Genomic DNA, 21,279 nt, shown 5'->3' on the forward strand with positions numbered 1-21,279 from the left:
GAGTCACTTGCCCTTTATTGTGCTGTTGTGTTTTTTTTCCACTGTAACACAATTCAGTCTTCAAATGACTTCACTAACACTGTTTTCAAATTAGTTGTACTCTTGGCATAGCAATCTGACTTTTCCGGCTCAGATTCTATGAAAACATAGCTATAAGGCCATTCTGTCAAAAGGGGCTGACAGACATTCGCTATAGTCATGTTATTTTAATATAATATAATATAATATAATACAAAATTCTTTAAAACCTGTTAAGTCTAAAACTGTAAGAGTAGGTGTACTTGTTTACAAAACAAAAAACAAAAGTTCTCTTACATAACTTTTGTAGTATTTGAAGGATTTTATACCCCCATTTTAAGCACAACTGTACAATTGATTAACCCTGCCCATAACAGCATTTTACCCCTAACTAGCACCGGATCCCCACAGGGCTGTGTGCTGAGCCCCCTCCTATACTGCCTCTACACCCACGACTGTAGTCCGACCCACAACAACAATCTCATCGTCAAGTTTGCCGACGACACTACGGTGGTCGGACTCATCTCTAAGGGAGACGAGGCAGCCTATAGGGATGAGGTCCTGAAGCTGGAGGCCTGGTGTTCAGAGAACAATCTGACTTTGAACACCAAGAAAACTAAAGAGATCGTTGTTGACCTCAGGAGGCACGGCACCGACCTAACCCCCCTATACATCAACGGTGAACGCGTGGAGAGGGTCCATACTTTCCGGTACCTAGGGGTCCTCATCTCGGACAATATCTCATGGACCGAGAACATCACAGAGGTCGTCAAGAAGGCACAGCAGCGGCTCCACTTCCTGAGAGTCCTCAGGAAGCTGAATCTCAACCAGGATCTGTTTCTGACCTTCTATCGCTCGTCCATTGAGAGCCTCCTGACGTATTGCATCACAGTGTGGTACGGCAGCTGCACCATGGCAGATAAGGAGAGGCTTCATAAAGTTGTCAAAGCTGCCCAGAAGATCATCGGCTGCCCTCTCCCCTCTCTTATGGACATATACACCTCCCGCTGCCTCAGCAGAGCAAGGAACATTATCAAGGACACATCCCACCCTGGCTCTGATCTATTCAACCTGTTGCCCTCAGGAAGACGCTACAGGTGCATCAGGACTAGGACAGACAGACTCCGGAACAGTTTTTTCCCTAGAGCCATACTCACACTGAACACACACTGAACACACACTGTACACACACTGAATACACACAGAAAACAATCACTCCCCCTACTATGGTCTTCCTCCCCTTTCCCCCTTTCTCCCTTTCACACACACACTAAAAAATCTTACCACATCTATTTATTATATATTATCACTGTGTAATAATCCGGTCAATGTGAAATTGTGCATTCGTTCACTTTATATACATATGCTAGTGCAATAAGATATATTACACTGTCACTTTAATACTTTCTATTTGTTTACATTGCTTATTTTTATACATATTTTATACATACTTTAGATACTACTTCTCTTTTTATATTTTATATGTATATGTTTGAGCACTGACCCAAGGAGATGCTTTTCATCTCATTGTATATGTAAAAAATGTATAATGACAATAAAAGGCATTCTATTCTATTCTATTCTAACTGTGCAGTATCTGTACAAACTGGACACATCTGGTTTGACCGCCCCAAAGAGCTTTGGTAAGTTAAAGTTTACCTTGCCTTATGTTTCTATTACAGTTTTTCTGAATTGCTAAAAGACTAAACCTCATTCTTGGAACAAAACTTCCAATTGCCAAAACTAATTTATTGAATCAATCACTCTTTTGGTGAAACTTTAAACACAATTTGCAGATTTGAGCAAAACTCTAAACACATTCCCATTCATCAAAACACATTTTGCACTGTGGTGAACTTTGATGCAAAATAGAAAACACAGGCTGCAGAAGTTCAGCACAGCCACCAGTCATCATTTAAACACAATGACTCAAAACTGTTCACACATGTTTCTAAACATGAGAAGAAGGCAAAGAGTGACTAGAACATACAATATGTGCTAGATGAGAGTGCAAGTGCCACTGGTGAGTTGAAGTTTGACGTCAACGTACAGATGGGTCACACAGAGGATTCTTCCCGCATCACCCAGCAAGGTGTCCCTATTGCTCACTACCGACAGTTACCGTACTTATGACCAGAGACCCACACAACAATTACGTTTCAAACATTTTCAGACAACTTCACATTATATGTGATCGTAGAGCTAAATTATTCCCTATTAGTTATGAAAGATTATACAATTTTTTACTTACACGGTGACTATACCCTTATTAGACTGCATTTTCCACCATCGCTGACGTATTTACCCGGGACTAAGCTTCTAACTACAGCTCGTGAGTTGTTTGAAATACGCAACTTAAGGACAGTGTTTGCGAACGTTCCTTCGAATTATGGTTTTGGGAAACGCACCACAGAACGGAAAGGTTAAGGAAGAGCTTTTTCCCCCAGGTCATAATGCTCCTAAATCAGGACAAATCATTGGCACATTCCTCAGGCCTCTTGCACATTTCACTTATGTATAGATTATGTACAGCTGAACATTTCATTTTTTATCTTATTATTTTTCTTATTTTTTCTATATTTTGTTACTCTCTTATCATGCACAGCTGCTCAGAGTGACCAGGGTTACATTCCACTGCATGTTGTATGTGTACAACTGTGTACGTGACGAATAAACCTTTTGAATCTTGAATCTTCAATCTTGAATTTTCGTAAAGTACAAATTCCGACCTTCCTGGCAATATATCACATGTGCTGGGGCCTCACTTCTACGTGCCACTTCCGTGGACTTTTAGTTTAAGATTATAGATAGCAGCTTTCACATGGTTACAGTGTACAGGGCGAAATGCACATTTAGAATTCCTGCCCCGGGCACTTTCATGCATTTCCGTATAGTACAAATTGCCAGCTTTCCGGCAATATATCACATGTCCCAGGGCAGGATTTCTACGTGCCACTTCCGTGGACTTTTAGTTGAAGATTATTTATGGCAGCTTCCCCATGGTTACAGTGTACAGGGCGAAATGCACATTTAGAAATCCTGCCCTGGGAAGTTCCATGCATTTCCGTATAGTACAAATTGCCAGCTTTCCGGCAGTATATCACATGTCCCAGGGCAGGATTTCTACGTGCCACTTCCGTGGACTTTTAGTTGAAGATTATTTATGCCAGCTTCCCCATGGTTACAGTGTACAGGGCGAAGTGCACATTTAGAAATCCTGCCCTGGGAAGTTCCATGCATTTCCGTATAGTACAAATTGCCAGCTTTCCGGCAATATATCACATGTCCCAGGGCAGGATTTCTACGTGCCACTTCCGTGGACTTTTAGTTTAAGATTATAGATAGCAGCTTTCACATGGTTACAGTGTACAGGGCGAAATGCACATTTAGAAATCCTGCCCTGGGAACTTCCATGCATTTCCGTATAGTACAAATTGCCAGCTTTCCGGCAATATATCACATGTCCCAGGGCAGGATTTCTACGTGCCACTTCCGTGGACTTTTAGTTGAAGATTATTTATGCAAGCTTCCCCATGGTTACAGTGTACAGGGCGAAGTGCACATTTAGAAATCCTGCCCTGGGAACTTCCATGCATTTCCGTATAGTACAAATTGCCAGCTTTCCGGCAGTATATCACATGTCCCAGGGCAGGATTTCTACGTGCCACTTCCGTGGACTTTTAGTTGAAGATTATTTATGCCAGCTTCCCCATGGTTACAGTGTACAGGGCGAAGTGCACATTTAGAAATCCTGCCCTGGGAAGTTCCATGCATTTCCGTATGGTACAAATTGCCAGCTTTCCGGCAGTATATCACATGTCCCAGGGCAGGATTTCTACGTGCCACTTCCGTGGACTTTTAGTTTAAGATTATGGATGGCAGCTTCCCCACGGTTACAGTGTACAGGGCGAAGTGCACATTTAGAAATCCTGCCCTGGGAACTTCCATGCATTTTCGTATAGTACAAATTGCCAGCTTTCTGGCAATATATCACATGTCTCAGGGCAGGATTTCTACGTGCCACTTCCGTGGACTTTTAGTTGAAGATTATTTATGGCAGCTTCCCCATTGTTACAGTGTACAGGGCGAAGTGCACATTTAGAAATCCTGCCCTGGGAACTTCCATGCATTTTCGTATAGTACAAATTGCCAGCTTTCCGGCAATATATCACATGTCCCAGGGCAGGATTTCTACGTGCCACTTCCATGTTTCAATATAACAGATGCTTTAATTGCAATATCCTTTTTATTTTATTTATTTCGTGTATTAATTCTGATAAAATGGCTTGTAGAGTGGCAACCACGTTTCTAGGTAGATATTTCACAGGAGTGCTTTCAAGCTGTACAGTATAGCTGTACTTATATGAGAAAATTTAATCAGATAACACCAAAACAGTTCAATAGTGCTTGGATGTGAGATCTACAGAAATACAGAATTACAATAAAATACTGACATGTTTGGTGAAAGACATATTTATTTACTATGATTTATTTTATTCGTCAGGAACAGGCATCCATGAACAGTGACGTTGGTAGCCATGGACATCCACATCTGTCTGACGGGACAAGAGAGGGGAAAAATGCAGATTATCCTCGACCAGAGAACGCTCAACAGATAATATATAGAACATTTTCACATGTTTAACAAATTAACAATGAAATTAATGTTAACATTAAGAACAATACGATTTCGGACATCCGTATTGTACTGACTGCGCAGTTGCACCGCAATGCTGAGCTCCTCCTTTTGTTTACGTTCGGCGGAATCCGGCGGAATCCGCATTTTACCCTCACCCGCATGAAAACAACAGCGAATCCGTGTACTAATCAGCGCGCGACAGGGGAAACTGAATTGCCCAGAACACCGGCGCTGGACCTTCTTCCCAGCACAGCTTCCAGGGGTGACCATGCCCAGCGACTCCCACAGCCAGGCTCCCTTCTCCGGGGACACACAGCGCATGGGGCTGCTGGAGACTTCCGGCAGTGCGGCCTCCTCCTAGCCCCGTAATGCCGCCTCCGCTGCCTCGGCTAGCCACCCCTGGCGGTCGCGCTACTTCTCCCAGTTGGTCAACTCACCGCTGAGCTGCTCCAGCTCCTGCTCCTCCGCAGGTTTCAGCAGCCGCTCACGGTCACGATGGTCCCGCTCCTGCTGCTTGTCAAGTCCGCGGCGCTCTGCAGCCAGCCGGGCCTCCCAGCTGCAGCACGTCTCCTCCCGCTCCAACAGAGCAGCCCCCGCCCGCTGCGGATTCTCCTCACTGACGAGCAGGGAGCTCTTGACGGCCGGTGAGTGGCAGGAGCGTCTTCAGGGCGCGCTGCGCGGGTCCGGTGCATCCTGGATCAGGGTTCCCACAATTCTGGCACAACCGACTGGCTAAGCAGTTTCTAGCGCCGAGGTGGTTAAAATGGTACGGTCCACATTAGCGGTGTCTGAAATTGTTTTACATAGAAATTTTCCTACAAGGTGAAGTTAGCTTTTGTTTTTTTCTTTACAGCAAAAGAAAAGTTTTAAGACCCCCCAAACTGCTATTTTTGTCTCTTTGGGGGAGTCTGGGTCTTGGCGGGGGTTACTGTACCCCCCAGTTCCCCCCGTAATTCGAACCATGTGTCTATGCTGCTGAAATGAGCCTTGCATATTGCGAGTTGGACCGAAATCATCTTAGTGAAGTTTAGTTTGGTATTTGTAAAGCTGGCCTATCCAGTCATGCAAAAGGTTAAACTTAATTAACTATATGCAGTGGTGTAAAATTCAGCTTTCTTACTTTTGACATGAATGAACTTACTTTAATTAATTAAGCTACATATCACCCATCCATGTTTCCTAGCATTTCCAGCACTGGAATGAAAATGATGCAGAGCTTAATTAAAGCACTGAACAGCTGTTGCCATCCCACCAGCAGGGGGCAGGGCTGCCCTTCATCATATCAAGCAACGCAGTGTGAGGCTTCCTATGCATCTTGCTCCCTCCCTCTCCGCCTTGGCTTTGTTCAGTCATCTTACTTTGTGTTTCTGTGCCTATGTGCTTTGCTTGTTTCAACTGGTTTTAGGATCTAAACTGGTTAAAGACCATGGAGTGGCTGGTTAAGGAGGCTCACCAAAGCCTACACTGTCTGTAGTCTACACTGCCTACCCCTCACCCAACACATCGTCAGTCTCATGACACCAGGCAGATAACATAAGAACATAAGAACTATACAAACGAGAGGAGGCCATTCGGCCCATCGAGCTCGCTTGGGGAGAACTTAACTAATAGCTCAGAGTTGTTAAAATCTTATCTAGCTCTGATTTAAAGGAACCCAAGGATTCAGCTTGCACTACGTTATCAGGAAGACTATTCCATACTCTGACTACACGCTGTGTAAAGAAGTGCTTCCTTAAATCCAGTTTGAAATGTTCTCCCGCTAATTTCCACCTATGGTACTGGAGTGTTAATACCAGAACATCCCGACTCCGGAACAGTCTGTACCCCCAGGCCAACAGAAGGATCAACTACTGCCACCCTCTGCCAGCTGTGCCCCCACCCCAGGCACTATGGTAATGGTCACCCAGCTCACTGCACTCTGCACCTTACATGCAGTTGCACCTGCTTTTTATACTGGACTGATAAGCACCAGTCACTTCATGCTGCAGTTTCTTCTTCCCTACGGTCCTCATATGCATGTATATTGTCATGTATAGGTTATGTAAGTTTTCTGGACTGATAAGCAGCAGCCACTTTGCACTGCACATTCCGATTCCATACCCATATCTATAGTTTACATTGTTATGTATAGTTCCTGTACTGTATGTATGCATGTCTGTTTTACATTGGTAACTACATATATTTCTTTATTCCATAAATTCTACAGATTAGTGGAATACCTGCATGGATTTAAATTCCCCGCTGCATTCCACTGTGCGTTTCTGTTTATCAGTGCCGTCCTTCCACGCACACGGACTCTGCCACGGGCATGTGCACACGTACGCCACACACTCACACACATCACGTACTTCACATACTCGCGTATCACATCTGCCATTTCCTACCTGCTTCACACCCCCATCAAGATTATCCATTGTTTGTTGCAGTTTCTGTTAAGCAAATAAATGCTTTTTTATTAAACCAATCGCTGTTTTGTGTTCATTTGGGTAGGACAGAAGCCAGCATACTATCCAAAGAAGCCCCACAGCCTTCAGGTATATTTATGTTCATTGTTGAACTACTTATCTGATGGGATTTGGTGGGATATGAGACTGATTAAATTACCAGTATCACCCAGCATCAACACATCCCAGTTTGCTGTTTTGACCACTTTAAATCATGCATAAGATGTTGCTTGTTGGCCATAACTGATTACAGAAGCATCATATACTTTGATGTGAACTAATGTGTAGCCAAACTGTTTTCCAGCAAGCTCACAGAATACTTTTTATTGCATAATTATTTTTATATTTGTTTTGAAGAATAAAATATAGTTATTAAGGAACTGTGTGTGGTTTATCTGTTAAACTGACCACTGAACTTTAACATAAACAGAGGAAACATCACATAATGCTATAATCACAATTAACACAAATGCTTCGTCAAGAACCCCTGGGTTACATCACAAGCGACTGTCTCTGTGAGTGAGTGGAGTCTTTGGCTCTGTAGCCCTTCGTGATGGTGTCTGTATCTCATGGCCTGCTGTTCCCTTGCACACTACTCTTCCAGTGTAGGTATTGAGGCACTGAGGTTGTCTGTCAGGTGGCTGAGGTGAGTAGAGTTGCACCACCTCTTCCAGTAGCTGCACCAGGACCCTCCCCGGTAGAGCTCAGCCTGGCAAATGGTCAGTATTAGGGTGTACTCACACTTGGCCCGGTTGCCTTATATAATGCCTGAGCATGATATAAGGCTTCAGGTGTTTCATTCAGACCCATTGCCAAAAGTGTATAAAATCAAGCACCTAGCCATGCAGTTGGGTTTACAATCATTTGTAAAAGAATGGGTCGTTCTGAAGATCTCAGTGAATTCTAGCCTGGTATTGTCATTGGATACCATCTTTGTAACATGTCAGTTTGTGAAATTCCTTTCCTGCTATATATTCCACAGCCAACTGTACGTGGTATTATTGCAAAGTGAAAGTGTTTAGGAACAGAATCCCAGCGACAAAGTGTCAGGCCACGTGAAGTAACAGAGTGCTAAGGTGCATAGTGCATACAAATTGCTAATGGTTTGTCGACTCAATAACTTTCTCTGGCATTAACTCCTGCACAAAAACTGTGTACTGGGAGATTCTTGGAATGGGCTTCCATGGCCTTGCAAGCTTCACATCACCAGACACAATGCCAAGCATCGGATGGTGTGGCGTAAAGCACACCACCACTGGCCTCTGGAGCAGTGGAAATGTGTTCTGCGGAGTGACCAAATCGTGCTTCTCTGTCTGGCAGTCAGATGGACAAGTCTGGGTTTGGCAGATGCCATGAGAACGTTACCTGCCTGATTGCATTGTGTCACCTGTAAAGTTTGGTGGACGAAGGATAATGGTATGGTTAGGGTACCATATTTGGTGAGATGAAAAAGAGGACGTGTCCGGGGATGTTTTTCACGTTCACTGGCCAATCAGACAACACTTCTTTTATAATAAGTGTTCCCTAATCATCTTGTAAAACGAAAATTCACGTCCGGTGAAGGCAGACTGTTGGGTTGAGATTGTGTATATATTATCACTCATGTGTATTCTTATGAATGTATAGCTTGTTTTATATGGCAACTGTGTAAGTGCTTAACAGTAATTTTCTATCACGTGCAGCAGACGAGCCCACCTCTGCTGTACGTTCTGTTGTTCCTATTTCCACTCCCACTTCCACATCCCATTCTATCCCACTCGAAATGTTGTTCACACCCACAATGTAACCTGATCACCTTAAAGTATAAATAAACCCTCTCATGGTGCCACACCCTTGTAGCTACACTGCGGTGTGCACCCTTGCAAGTAAAACAGCGCGTGTCTCATACTCTGTGGGCCAGCGGCCGGGGGGGGGGGCTGATCACTCTCTCCGACACAGACACAGAAAATATGAGTATATGTATATGGAAAGTATGTCTTTTTCAACAAAAGTTACAAAATGTTAAAAAAGCTAAACTTTTTTAAACCTAAAGCAAATAATGCAATTCACTATAATTTTTGGAAGTTGACTTCAGTCAATCATTCTTATGAGCCAAGTAGGCCTGTATACACTGAATTTGACATGATATATTCTATCCTAATAAATATTAAAACAAAGTCTTAAGGGAATAAGCAGAGGATTAGTTTTAAAGAAGCAAAAAAATATGTAATAATAAAATAAATTCAAATATAGATTGAAGTGCCCAGAATTTGGAAGAGTTTATGGCCGAGGTGGGAGGGGTCGGCGATGATCTCGCCAGGTCGCCTTTATGTTCTTGGGGCAGGTAGTGAATCACTGAGGTTGAGGCTGCAGCCAATGAGCTTCTCTGCTGCTTGGACGATGCCCTGCAGTCCTTATATAAAATATTTAATATTAATTGTTGTGTCTATCATTAGGAAAACAGCGATACTGAATGGGGAGTCTTAAGTTCACCACTACATTTTAACACCACGTTCCAGATCTACAATAACAGAACCTGAATGTATTATTTTACAAACGACCATTTCAACAGGGTGGTGCAGTGGTTCGTGCTGCTGCCTCACAGCAAGCAGGTCCTGGGTTTGGTCCTGGGTCCTATCTGTGTAGAGTTTGCACGCTGTTTGTGTGGGTTTTCACTGGGGGCTCCAATTTCCTCTCACGGTCAAAAAATGTGCAGGATAGGTTAATTGATTAGTCTAAATTGGCCCTGTAGTGTGTGGGCGACTGCCCAGGGTTGGTCCCTGTCTGTGCTCATTGTTCCTGGGATAGGCTCCCTATGACCCTGGTTGGGATTAAGTGGTTTCAGAAGATGGATGGATGGACAACCATTCTGTTGAATATATTTCATTATTCTAATTTCAGTTCCAAAAATGACTTGACCTTAAGAAGAAGTGTTCTTTACTTTTTAATCATTTTCCCACTTTTTGCTGCTGTTCTCTTTCAAGACGAAGGGAATAATGATAAACTGAGGTAAGCCTTCAGCAGCATTTACCTGGTCACACTGTAATGGTGTCACGTCGAGGGCAAGGACAGAGGCGAAGACAGGCATGGAGGAAAACCAAAAGGGGCTTTATTAAAGAAAACTACACTACAGGAAGGGCAAAGGAAACAGACCACAAGGGGTCCAAACAGGGTAGGGAGGATCAGGCAAGAACACTAGACACAGGACACACTGGGGAGCACATGCAGGCAGCAACATCAATGACTGGACTGAGGATCGCAGGACTGAAGGACACTTTTTACAGGGCATGTGAGGGAGCAGATGGGACAGCGGGGAAGACAGCAGGCTATACGTACACTAAGATGGGAGACAGAGTGGAAGAGGGCAGGACAAGACACCAGATGGGCACTGCTGCGGGACAAGGGCGCAGACACCGAACACCACTAGGGGACGAGACAGACAAGGGTAGGCAGGGGCAACACCAGGACAGGGCACTCTGGGGGCAAGACGGGACACCACTAGGAGAACTGGGGCCAGACTAGGGACAACCAGGATGATAGAACGTACATCACACACCAGGACAGGTCCACAGACGAGTGATAACACGGGACAAGAAACATTTCGTGTGGGTTACAGGAGCCGGGGAAGACAAGACAGGCCATTAACCATACAGAGGACAGAAGCGGAGCAAGGAACTATATGGAACCAAACACTAACAGGAACCAAACACGGGCAAGAAACCAGAAAAGACAGGGAACGCAGGGCACAACTGACACACAGACCAACACAGGGTGGACAGCTGAAGGGGACTGCAGGGCAGGAGGGCCCAGAGAAGCCGGAGCAGTGGCCACGGATGGTGGCTTTTCCCAAGGACAGTGGGCTGGAGACGTCTTGGACCTGGAGTGAAGACAGAAACAGAGGAAGGGAACAAGCAGAGGGTGTGGGGGGAACAAGACTGCAAGACAAGTTAAAGTTTATGGGAACACAGGTGACCTGTACAACATGCCCTTAATGAGGGATACGGTGCTTAATAAATAAACAATAAATAAAACACAAATACATAACAGGGCTAATCATCTTTATGTGTGTGCAGTTTAAACAATGAAATCAAATTAACTTACCTGGGGATTTTAGTAATTCTGGAATTATGAAAAATAATACTTTAAAGAGCAGTTTACAAATCTACTTAGAAATATACATTATTCTCTTAATAAACGTTAAACATTATTATGAAACATTCCACATATACATCTCAAAATTTATCACACTTAATTCATTATCTTTGATACTCTTTCAATTATTTTATGTTCCCCAAACAGCAGCAGCAGAACCACAACTTCATCTTCTTCATATTTTAGCTCTTCTCTATATAAAGAGCTGTACAAGCTCAACTTTAATATTAATTTCCCACCACTTCTACTTCTTCTATCTCTACCTGACCCACATCTATCTCTACACCGCCAGTTTCCTCCTGACCTCCTTCTCTATTTATAATCTCAACTAGTACATCACTTACTATTATTTCCAACATGGTTACATCACTCACCATGTCCGCACCCTCAATAATTACCTCCCCTACTTCTACCCCCACAATCTCAACATTTACATCCCCAGATTTTACTTCTGCAAGCCCAAACTCGCACACTTGGACTTGCACAGCCTCCACCTTCACATTTCCTTTCATATCCTCTGCCTTCAGGTAAATTTCCCCCCCCTTAACCACCTTTACATTCACCCCCACCTCACCTTGCTTCTCCTTGCTTCCATTTTGCATTTTATTAATGCCTACATTCAGGTCTGCGGCCTCCACCTGTACACTGGAGGTCACCCCCACATGTTTCTCCCTCTCTGCCACCTCCACCTTTTCCCCACTAATCGCACCCTTTACCTCACCTATCCCCTGAGTGCTCCTATTCTTCCTGACCTTCTTCTTTTTCTGAAGGTAGTACGTCTTATAAATTTCCCACTCTTCAGATGTCAGGCCATAATTGTTATGAAGAGTCTCAGAGCCTTTCATGCTCACACCCTCCCCTCCCTTACACCAGTCAGTCACACCTCCCAGTGCTCCCATAACCTCCCCAGCCTGGACAGTGGGGGTGTTGCTGGTGAGTACTCCTCCAAACCTTCCTTATCTCGCCAGTCAATCACCTCGTCCCACAGGTCCCAGGCTCCCCAGTGCTGGTCGTTGGTCCAGGAAACAGCTCTCGCAATTCTCATTCTGGTGAATAAACAAGACATATAATTAACTAGCCATATGTGATACTCGCAAAGCCAAATCTGCACTGTATTATTTCAACTTCATTCCTAAATGCTATTCATCAAGAATGCCTATGGAAAGAGATGGAGCCTTCATTAGCTGCTCGTGGCGTCAAGGCTACTCCGGCAGTAACGGCTGAATTGCTAAAACTGCTTCACAATACAGCAGGGGCGTTGCTAGAGATTTTGGGCCCCATGAAAGCATATCATATTAGGCCCTCCAGTCCAAACCAATCCAGTAATTTTCCTAATTTTTAGGGGCCCTGTCACTCAGGGGCCCTTGGAATCGTCCTAGCTTTCCTCCCCCTTACGGCGCCCCTGCAATACAGTAAAGCTTGTGAAATTATGACGCTGCTTCGATACGCTATAACATCGCCATGGTACCGAACCTAGCAAAAGGTTAATCTTACTTCAAGAACATGGGACATTTAAAAAGTAAACGTATAGGCGATCTTTGCAGAATAACATCTGAAGATGAAATGCATTATCACAGGCTGGATGAGTATAACCAATCATATCAACCATAAGTCTTATTGTTCTTAAGTTTAACACAAATATTTTCTCTTACCATTTAAATATAAACAATCATATTACAGTTTTTTTCAATTGCTAACAAGTGCTTACCTATACTTCAGATACTTTTTCCAAACACTTAACACAGACACACACCTACAAAACACAATTGGCCAAATGGCTAATTTTCCTCTCAAAAACACATTTTGTTAAACATATACTAGCACTTCATTTCAAAATACAATACACCTTTCTCTGCACACACTAACTTTACCAAAACACTGGAAATCTGACTCAAAATGAAATTATTCTGTCAAACAATAACGCATGTTTTCAGTTCACAAGGTACATGCAGTCAATCAAAGTGCACCAGGTTTCAAAATACTGGCAATCTTTGGCATTACAAAAACTACATAGACTCTGTTTCATTTTTACTGGTAACTGTATGCAAGACATGCAATCCACCGTTTTTACACTATATTTTTTGGTTGGGAACTGTATGTCCACATCTAATGTTCACATTCTAAATCATTCCAGGAAAAAGCAAATCAGTTTTTTTTTTCCTTTACTGTATACAAGTTTTACTGTATTGCTTACAGTGAACAAAATATTCATGAAACATACAAGAGCAAACACACAAAATACACTGAGCGAACACACAAAAAACAGCAACAAAAAAGCTCAGATGAAAGGGGGAAAGACTGGAAAAAAAAAAAGACTGGAAAAAAACCCCCACAAAATTATCTAATCTCAGCAATCTTCAGGGTTAGGCCACATGTTTTCGTCAACATCGCATCTGATGTCATCCAAGGCGATACACCTGGGATAAAACCGCTTGGTATGACGGATCCACCCTTGGCAGTCTTCAACTGCGATGTCCCTGCAGCCAGCATCCATGGCATCAAGGAGTGACATCTGGTCATGTGACTGATGGTCATAAACCTTTCACCTCCATGCAGAAAATAACTCCTCTATGGGATGGAGGAAAGGTGAATAGGGTGGAAGGAAGAGACCGACCAGTCTTGGGTGGACTTCAAACCATGTTGTGATTGCTTGAGAGTGATGGAAAGCCACATTGTCCCAGGTGATGACAAAGGTCCTCATGTGCTCTCCCTCTTGATCCTGGTCTGGAACCAGGTGCTGGTGAAGATCATTCAAAAAGGCAAGGAGGCGCTCGGTATTGTAGGGTCCAACCTGAGATCTATGAAGGACCAATCTAGTATTTGCAATTGCTGCACATATTGTGATGTTTGCCCCTCTCTGTCCTGGCACTTCAACTGTGGCCCTATTTCCTAAAATATTTCGTCCTCGCCGACGCCTTTTGGCCAGATTGAATCCTGCCTCATCTATGTAGATGAATTTGTGAGGGGCCTGATTGGCCTCCACCTCCATAACTCTCTGAAACAAAGTTTATGCAAATTCATGTCACCATATACTGTACTGTAACCTATTACGTATAGGTTACCTATATGTATACTTATAGCTTACAGTAAGCTTACTGTAGAACTAGACATTGAATATACACTATACTACCTGGACATATTGTCGCCGGAGCTCCTTGACTCTGTCATTGTTCCTTTCAAAGGGAACAGTGTAGAGCATCCGTACTCTGTGTTTGGACAATGTCCGAGTAATAGTTGTGAGGCTGATGCTATTGATATTGCGAATGTCAATTATTGAATTGTTTGTTAATTGTCAGCTTATTTTTGAGCTGATGTGTTGTTTTTGAGCTGATATTATTGCAGAAGTAGAGGTTTTATACTGTAGGTAAGGTTTGGAATATTGTTGTTTTTATTGTTGTATGTTGTGTATTAACATTTGTAAATAAGACAAAAACGATCCATAATTTTGTTGGGAGGTATAGCTTGTCTGTTAAGAAAATGTAAGCATTGTAGATATGTGTTCACTGACTGCATATTGGGTGAAAACGACATGAAATGTGTGAATGGTATGGCCACAAAAGACCGATGCTGTGCTAATTGTGTTTAGAGTTTTGAAAATGTGACAACTGTTTGGACAAACGCTTGTTAGCGACTGGAAAAAACTGTAATAATAATGGCCACAGCATCTACAGTTTAAATTACTAATTATAAATATATTTCAACGATATTGTGCCGCAATATTTGCATGTAGGACATAAAATCAAATATAAAATTGAATATGCTAACAAAACATAATTTGAAGAAATAGCAAGAAACATACAAAGAGATGCTGCTCACCTCTGCGCCATCTCTCTGTCAGAATGTTTGTGTTTAACCTGCAATGATTTTGTTTCTATGGAAACCACCGAGATATTTCATTGGTCGAAAAGTATGAAGATATGTACTGACATTATGTTCAACGAATGAAAACAGAATGAATTGTCAGGGAGGGACGAATTTGAAGCTGGTCCAATCAGAAGTAGTCTCTTTAGGTTGTGCTTACTGTAGCTGGGCGTGATTGGATATCTATCCGCCTTTCAAGCCCCCAAATCATGTATCTACTTGTCAATAAGTAACCACGCAGCTCTGTCTATAAAGTCTGTCTGTAATTTTCTTATGACATTATGTTTTTGCTAGGCAGCATTACGGTAATGCGTAATACCGCTGTATTGGGGGTGTACCGCCGCTGTATTTCCATAGCTGGTTGACGCAATTAGCATTTTAGCAACATTGGTAGGGCGACGTCAACTCTCAACGAATTTCATAGGCAACATCTATAATTCAGGAACTAGTAGGTCTTAAGATAGTTGTTTACGCTTTTGAGAAAGAAGACTATAGTTCTTGTTATTCAAATTCAGTATCCTGGTGTTTTTAATTTCGAAGATATGTCATATACAAGTTTTTTGAGAGACAAAATTTTGGTTTGATTTCTATTTTATTTTATGTTAAATAAAGTTCATTTAAAACCATTTTACAATTAGTGCAGTGTTTCCTTTAGAATTAGTGCAGTGTCCTTAAAAACTGCATGTTCAAACCTAAGGCCATGCCATAATAACTGCTTTGCAGATATTTCATTCAGGAATCTATAGAGGATATAGGTAAGCCAGTCTGTGTATGTGTGTTTGGGTGGATGGTAATGTATATATTATGTTGTGAGGACCAAATGTCCCCACAGTGTTATAAAAACATGTTATTTTGACTTTGTAAGGACATGTTTTTGGTGCCCAAATGAAAAAACTCAATTTTATAGAATTCTGTGAATGCAATCAAAGGAATTGTCAAAGTTTTGTATTTTGTTTGCTTACTTACTGTTACTTCTTGGTTACTACTGTAGGGATTAAGGATTAAGGTTGCCATAGTTAGGATTGGGGTTATGCCCATACAAATGAATGGAGAATCCACACAAATATTCAGATACCTAATCTCTCTCTCTCTCTCTCTCTCTCTCTCTCTCTGTGTGTGTGTGTGTGTGGTATGTCATGTTGGGATTACAGTTTTCTCCATGGAAATGAATGGAGAGTCCCCACAAATATATAATTACAAACATGTGTGTGTGTGTGTGTGTGTGTGTGTTGTGTGTGGTATCAGATCAGTCCCTGAGAGTTCAGTAGTCTGATGCCGTGTTTCTGAGTCTGGGTGTGAAGGCCTGAATGCTTTTCCAGACGCTAGGAGTGTGAAAAGATAATGTGAGGGGTGGGTGGGGTCATCCACAATGTTGGTGGCTTTGTGGATGGAGCGTGTTATGTGAATGTCCATGACGGAGGGGAGAGAGACTCTAATGATCTTCTCAGCTATCCTCACTATCTGTGGATCTTGTGATCTGAGGCTTGGAAAAACATGTTGTGCTGCTCAACCTTGGCACAATGATATGGGTGAATCATGGACACAATAGAATTTGGGGATGATTAGTCCATACAGGGACAGAATCATTCCATACCTCAATCACCTCGTACGTATGTCTGCTAGGTGGAGTTGCTCCTAACTGTGCGCAGTGGAGTTGAACAATCACAACTTCCCAGAATATTACAGTAACAGGACGACAGTGAACAAGTCTTATTAATTCTATGCTGTGTGGACGATGTAACCGTCCGCGTGTTCACCTTAATACACAGGACATTCAAGCCATTGCAGAATCCAAACCCAGAAATGCAGCTCCCTCCACCAGCAACGCCAATATAGAAACTGCCACAAAATCCATGCCCCCTGATAACCAGCCCCTTTTATTTCCACCACCGTCGTGGGGACCGTACTACAAAGAGTCAACGCAAGGTAAGCTGCAAAGTGCAAACAAATTTACAACCTACCCTACATAGTGCCCTACGTTTACTTTGTCTGTACTATGAGTACAGTCTTTGCACCTTATCTGTTTGGCACTATATGTCGGTCATTCCTGTTACTTTTCTGTCCTCATGGTTTACTTATATTTTCTCTAACATGAGTCACATATTTAAAGCAAATATATATTTAGGTCTTCGTTATCACGTAAACAGAGACAATACGTATTAAAATTTTAAAAACTTTTATTGATATATGCATTAAGGCTGCCATGATTAGTGGGCATAGTCGATGACATGTTCTTCTTCAATATCACTACGCAATTATTGGAGTAGCTATTCTCTAAAGTCCTGCAGTGACATGTAGTTTGTTATGCTGTGTTTTTATGAAATGCCTTTTTATATATCATTATTGTTTCAGTTTATGCTGTAGCCATTTGTGCATGAATCTCCTTGCGTCAGAGGAAGTTGGGAGTGGGGTGTGACCTTTATGAAGCAGAATGAGACGAGATGAGTTGTAAAATAAATGGTTACGCTAACTGCAGTGAGACCTTTCTCATGCGGCCCTGCTCAATCTGTGTAGTCATACCATGGCAGTCAGTTAAACAGGGAGGTTTATCTGCAGTGTTGGATTGTCTCCTGGGAACCTGTACAGCCAGTGCTTGGAGTGTGATGTAGGACACGAAATCAGGACCGCCCACTTTTTACTCATTTTAATCTTAAAATATGGACAGTGTGAACTGGAACTTTGCCATTTTGCTCATATCACTTCCTCTGCCAGCACTTGCAGGATGGGCTTCCCCTTTCATTCTGGTTCCTCCCAAGGTTTCTTCCTTCTAGGGAGTTTTTCCTTGCCACTGGTTTGCTCTCTGTGGGCTTTGGGCAGGGATAAGGTAAAGTGCTTTGAGACAATGTAATGTTGTGAAAATGCGCGACACAAGTAATATTGAATTGAAATGAATCACACCAGCTTGTCTCAGCTGACAGCAGCTCTTACTTATCTGATAAGGGGGGGGGGGGGGGGGGTATCACATACCTTCTGGTCAACGTCAAAAGGAATTTATATATAAAATAATATATTGCATATTGCTATAACACTCAGTAAATGGGACCTATTATGCTTTTCCCTTTCTATTAGTGTGTTACATGGCTTCAACTGCATGTAAACGGTCTGCAAAGTCTTTAGATGCAAAGTACATAGCAAAGGGAGTAACTCTCAGCACAGAAACCACTCATCTCTCATCTGCCTAAAACACCTCATTGGAATTCCAGCCCTTACTTCCGTGACATGATGAGGTCACCTCATAACACAATCCTTATTGTCTGCCTACCTGCAAGGATCTGTCTGCAGACTGAATGACAGGGGAATGAAGGGTAAACCGACCAATCAAACCACACTGGACTCATTGGGGGTGGGATTAGACAGAGGGTGAATAGACATGTGCATTATGAGAAAACAATATGTGCTTTTCGAACACTGAAGCATGCATACTCTATTCTAGTTGATCATAGATATAAAATTATAAACTGAAAGTGAGCATAATAATGCCCTTTAAGCAACAGTAGGCTGCTGTCCATGGTGCTGAAAACCTGGATTGGCAAATTTTACATGAAATTTTTTCACCTACTTTAACTGTAACCCTCTTATTTTGTTGGCAGTGATGCTCTGTGAAGTCATACAGAGGTGGGTATAGAAAGGATTACAGTGAGTAATAGGTGATTTAGATGAACTTTAGATGAACTACATTGTACAGTAGGAGATGTAAGGTGCAACACACATTAAAAGCTCTTTTTGTGTGAACATTATAAAACAGATTAATACATATTAAGCATGCAGTTTGAAACTTTACATTCAGACCTACATCAGTCAGAAAAAGCAGGCGATGACCAGCCCAACCAGCAGCTCCATCCCTGATTGTACAGAATCGCTTGTCAGGGTAACTTCTGAAGTCATGACTAAACTAATTTCCCTCTCTGCCTTCAGCTTCACCAGCTAGATTAAACTAATCATTGAGGAGGAAAAAACAGTCAAGCCTCACAGTGAAGCCATAAAACACACTTGGGTTAAATGTATTACACTTTTTTCCAATCATTTTGACTCGTGTCTCAATACCATGTCCACTTTTTCCAAACACTTAAAACATGCACCGTAAAATTGGACTATGTGAGCTAAACTATGTATGCTTTTGCATTGCCTTGACACAATATGCATTCAATCACCACTTCCCCCAAATTTTATGAATACTTCTCTCAGTCAGTGTTTGCCACCAGCAAAACTTTGTACAACTACAGCCGATTTTTCAGACGTTTAGATAATATGTTCAAAACAGTTAATTTTCAGTCAATTTAAATTAAATTTTATTGCACTGTAAATTGAAATATGCTCCATTTTGACAGACAAAGGACACTATGCACTTGCACTAACACAAATAATTATGCCTTTAGCAGAAATTTTATAATTTTGTTTTTGTTTGCTGCTTTGTTACCATTTATACAAATGAGGTCATAGAGTGTCTCTTTCCTTTTTGCATCGCAACACAATGTATTCTGTGCATAAATAGTGGGTATGGCAACACATATATTACAGTAAAACATTTACATTTATTCATTTAGCAGGTACTTTTTTCCAAAGCGACTTACAGTGAAGTACTGTATCTACAGGGACAGTCCTTCTGGAGCAAGTTGGGGTCAAGGGCCTTTGCTCAGGGGCACAATGGTGGCATCCCCTGGGAGTGAACTCACAAGCTTCCGGTGTTCCGAATGGGAGCCCAGCCAGATCCCTAACTACTAGACCACCACCATCCCCCTAGATCACCACCAAGCACTTTACAATGCTTGAAGCTGGAAAGCTGAATGAAAGCACATACCTGCCTGTAATTTCAGCTAAGCATCTATCTAGGAATTTGTGTGGTTAGTGCCAATTTGCCATATGTACAAATCTTTGGATCCGCATTTTCCATTGCCATTTTTCTTTAGCCAGTTAACAATGGATGCAGCAAGAGGCAGAGAAAGAGCAAGAAGACATCAACGGAGAGGAAGAGGAAGAACCATGGCTACTGATGAAATCAGAGCCACAGTATTTGACCATGTTGGAAATCATGGTCTGTCCCTGAGGAAAGCGGGACTAAGAGTTCAACCCCACCTGCCTAGATCCACAGAGGCATCAATTGTCAGGATTTTCAGACAAAGCAACAAATACTATACACTATTTAGAGCATTCTGACTGAAGGCATTTGATTGATGTGTATATTACTGTAGCGGTGTGATTTGAGAAAAGTCTCCAGGAAAAAACTGACGCATCGATGCACGTTTGTCTTTACTGTAACCCACTACTGTAGGATTTAGCATTTACCTCCCACAGGAGGGAGAGGAAGAATTTACCAGTATTTGTGATTGTGTGGGACAATGTGGCCTTTCATCACTCCCACCAAGTCACAGAGTGGTTTATAGCCCATCCCTGGATGATGTCATTATTCTTGCCACCATACTCTCCATTTCTCAACCCGATTGAAGGATTTTTTTCTGCATGGGGATGGAAGGTATATGACCATCGGCCACATGATCAGATGTCGCTTTTAGATGCAATGGCTGCTGGGTGTGTGGACATCCATGTGGAGGACATCCAGAGCTGGATAAGGCACTGAAAGAGATTTTTTTCCGTGGTGTATTGCAAGAGAAAATATTGTGATGTCGATGAAAATTTATGGCCAAATGCAAGGGACCGAATGAATTAGTCCAGGACAACAGTATACGCAACTGTATACAGTGAGACTTTGCTATTTGGCGATTTTTGTTTTGTTTTTTTTTCTTTTGTATTGAATGTAATGTACTTTCAGTAGGTGGTTGTAATGTATTTTTCTTTTCCAGTGTATCGCGCAGCTGAATTTATTTACTGTATTATTTGTTTGTATTATGATGTTTACTGTAAGATAACACTAGACATTTTGCAGCGCTTCAAGTTGTTTGTGTTTTTTCATGCATTGTACTTTGTGTGACAAAGTCGTCTTGTGAGAGAGTGCATGTGCTATAGGTTTGGCAGCATGTGTCACTTTTGGGTGAAGTGTGAAGTGTTCTGGTGGTTTTAGTGCATTTTGCACCGAAAGTTTACAGTGTGAAGTGTTTGGAAAAAGTCATGGTATTGAGACAAGTGTGAAAATGATTGGAAAAAACTGTAATATTGACTTATGTAGCTGAATTTTGTTTATCCACTAGAGGGCAGTCACACACAGGAGCTAAGATAAGATAAGATAAGATA

At 42.2% G+C, this 21,279-nt stretch overlaps 3 long non-coding RNA genes across 6 annotated transcripts; 1 reads left to right on the top strand and 2 right to left on the bottom strand.

Annotated features, from left to right (window-relative positions):
* Positions 1–4,475: 4,475 nt before the first annotated feature.
* LOC140582434 (uncharacterized) lies at positions 4,476–5,233 on the bottom strand. The gene is made up of 2 exons (XR_011985404.1): positions 5,095–5,233; positions 4,476–4,574 (listed from the first exon to the last, which is right to left on the bottom strand). It is a non-coding gene; the product is annotated as an uncharacterized lncRNA (long non-coding RNA).
* Positions 5,175–7,121, top strand: LOC140582433 (uncharacterized). Its single transcript, XR_011985403.1, has 2 exons — positions 5,175–5,301; positions 5,841–7,121. It is a non-coding gene; the product is annotated as an uncharacterized lncRNA (long non-coding RNA).
* A 3,046-nt stretch (positions 7,122–10,167) lies between these two features.
* LOC140582393 (uncharacterized) lies at positions 10,168–15,093 on the bottom strand. 4 transcript variants are annotated; one of them, XR_011985343.1, is made up of 3 exons: positions 15,049–15,093; positions 12,941–14,227; positions 10,168–12,278 (listed from the first exon to the last, which is right to left on the bottom strand). It is a non-coding gene; the product is annotated as an uncharacterized lncRNA (long non-coding RNA). The 4 variants fall into 4 exon arrangements; XR_011985340.1 differs by having other exon boundaries at positions 10,168–14,227; XR_011985341.1 differs by having other exon boundaries at positions 10,168–14,227; positions 15,032–15,086.
* Positions 15,094–21,279: the final 6,186 nt, after the last annotated feature.

The sequence above is a fragment of the Paramormyrops kingsleyae genome, chromosome 24 (genome assembly GCF_048594095.1).
Source record: "Paramormyrops kingsleyae isolate MSU_618 chromosome 24, PKINGS_0.4, whole genome shotgun sequence".
In the NCBI taxonomy this organism is placed as follows: Eukaryota; Metazoa; Chordata; class Actinopteri; order Osteoglossiformes; family Mormyridae; genus Paramormyrops; species Paramormyrops kingsleyae.